The 2,500-nt window shown below is 42.3% G+C and overlaps 1 protein-coding gene across 1 annotated transcript in view; it reads left to right on the plus strand.

Moving 5' to 3' along the window:
* LOC306796529 (uncharacterized protein) overlaps nt 1-2,500 on the plus strand; it is a 19,952-nt gene that overhangs the window by 16,876 nt on the left and 576 nt on the right. Inside the window, exon 21 of the mRNA XM_079295506.1 lies at nt 760-2,500. This exon is cut by the window's right edge and continues 576 nt beyond it. The gene's annotated coding sequence lies outside the window, so the exon portion shown is untranslated. The remainder of the gene's footprint in view (nt 1-759) is intronic.

The raw sequence follows: 2,500 nt of genomic DNA on the forward strand, positions 1-2,500 counted from the left end.
ACAAGATTCTATATTTTATATCCACTCAAACGTCACCGAGCCTGAAGGCAGCGTTCCAATGAAACAAAGAGTCTGAAGTTCATCTTGTTGTGACCTGAACTCTCATGTGTTCATTTATAAACTGTTCCCAACTATGGGACTATGTTATTAATGTTGTTATTAATGTTGTTGTTAATGCTAGAAACCATTGACAGGAGTCAGAAAACACGACTCAATTGAAGCCGCGTTCTTTGAGGTGAGACACTACAGGTGAATAGGGTAATAAATAACGAAGCCATGTCAGCATGAAACTTCACCAGTTCATCACGGCCTTTAAGAGGATTATCGTTTTCTGAGATGTTGAGTTTAAATATGCAAATGAGGCACTGACGTAAGGGCTGGTGGTTGGTGGAGCCTGTAGCGGCTCACCTTAAGTGAGAGCGAGTGTTTCCTGCAGCCGGCTGTGGGTGAAGGGAACTGCTTTTGGGGGGGGGGGCACGTTGCCACTCTGAGCTCCAGCTTCAAGGGACCTGACCTCTGACCTCCTTGAAGAGAAGGAGTTTGGGTTTCCCTTTGTGGAGACATCAGGCCTCAGCCTCAGGTCGGTGTCCCCCCCCCCCCCCCCCCCCCGGCTCGTTCACCTCGACGCGACCCGACTCCGATGTTCGCCGCCCCGCAGGAATGTGCGTCTCCTTCCACCACAGAACCCGACTCCCTGGCTTCTCACTCTGTTTATCCATAATTGCAAACAGACTGAAGCCTGAAAGTTTCTCTCTGCAGCTTCCGTCGTGGCTCCAAACTCATCTGAGCCGCCTCCTCTGGATCACATCCCCCTCCTCCCAAATCCTCCTCCTCATCACTGGAGGAGAAACCTAAACCCTCTTCAGGTTCCCAACTCTTTCCTGTTTAACGTTCACCTCTTTGAGACTTTGTGAAATTAGTGATTTTTTGGTATTGAATCTTATGTTTTGCTGTTGAATTTGTGAGCCTCCGCTGAATACGTTCTACCCAAACACAGAAGGAACCACATTAAACTGCTGGAACAATAACAGAACCATCTTCAGAACGGAGGTTTACACGCAATAAAACCATAAAAACAACACAAACAACACAAACGCTTCCAGACGTGACTTAAAAGCAGAGTTGCGTGAGTATAACAGAAACAGACAATACATGTGACGGCTCCTCTCTGGGGCATTCTAAAGACCACACTGAGGTGGTCAGATTTTTTTTTAGCAAGGTGTTAAAATCAAGGCTGTAAATTCCAGCTCACTTCCTGTTTTCATAAAAACCCCCAAAAAGAAAACCCTCACATCTTAACGATGACGAAGTTTCACATCTGTCCACCATGTTGACCTGACGCTGTGATTCACGAGAACATATTTGCGAGACTGTTAATTAGTTGGAGATGTACTTCGTCATCGTGGAATCATTGTTTCCACTTAATTCTTCATGCAGAAATATGTCATGACGTGTTATTACGGGCAACACTTCATGGCGTGTGTGGGACAGGATTCTTTCCAAGCGATTGATGTTTTCGTAGTTTTGAATGTTTCCTTTTTCAGGACATATTTGGGTCTAAACAGTTTTTTTGAGAATCAGCAGAATGTTGTTTAATGTCCGACTTTATCTGGGACGTCCTGGTCATCGTTACACATTTTATTATTTATGTTTTAAGTTCTTTAAAATAGTGGAAGAGGCCACTCTCACCAACATTAAGATGGGAATGTGAAACGTCGTCTAGTAGATTTAGGGTTCAGTAATACGAGGTTTAAATCCAGTTTATATGATTCATATTAGAACTTCTTGTTCACTTTTGACAATAATGGAAGCAGCACATCATTCTGCAGTGTGTGTATTTAGATTTCAACTAAACATGAATTGATATATTCTCTCAGCACACAGCTAAATAAAAGGAAAACTAGCTCAATAATTAAATTAGATCATTATAAAATCTAAGAGGTGAACCATCATGTTCTCCATCCTCCAAAGGAAGAGCTTTTTTAGGAAGCACTGAGGACCATGACTGTAATCTCTGCAGATCTGTGAAGATAAAACAGTGACAGAGCAGAGGTCCCAGGATCGAGCCCTGTGGAACACCACAGAGGTTTTTCTTCATTTTTGCAGATTTGAAAATGGAAACATGAACGGTCCACATCTTTTAAGTAGAAGCAGTTCAGTTTCTTTGTCAAACTCTGTGATCAACCAATGAAAACAACGTGTTTACCTGTGTTACTTTAAAACACTAAAGGCCGTGAACGTTTGGGCCAAATGTCATGGAAATCCATCCAGTAATAGTTGAGATAGTTCAGTAAAATGACTCTGGTTTCTTTGAAGAGAGCAGTGTTCACTGTATTCTACATATAGTGTACATATATATACATGCATATATATTCTACATATAGTGCAGCAGTACAATGGAGAAGAACATCAGAAGACATCCGACTCTTCTCCCTTTAAAACAACCAGCAGAGACAAACAACAAGCGCCCAAAATTCCTTCAAGTTGGAAGAAAACCAGT

This window comes from Melanostigma gelatinosum (genome assembly GCF_949748355.1).
Source record: "Melanostigma gelatinosum genome assembly, chromosome: 23".
NCBI classification, from domain to species: Eukaryota; Metazoa; Chordata; class Actinopteri; order Perciformes; family Zoarcidae; genus Melanostigma; species Melanostigma gelatinosum.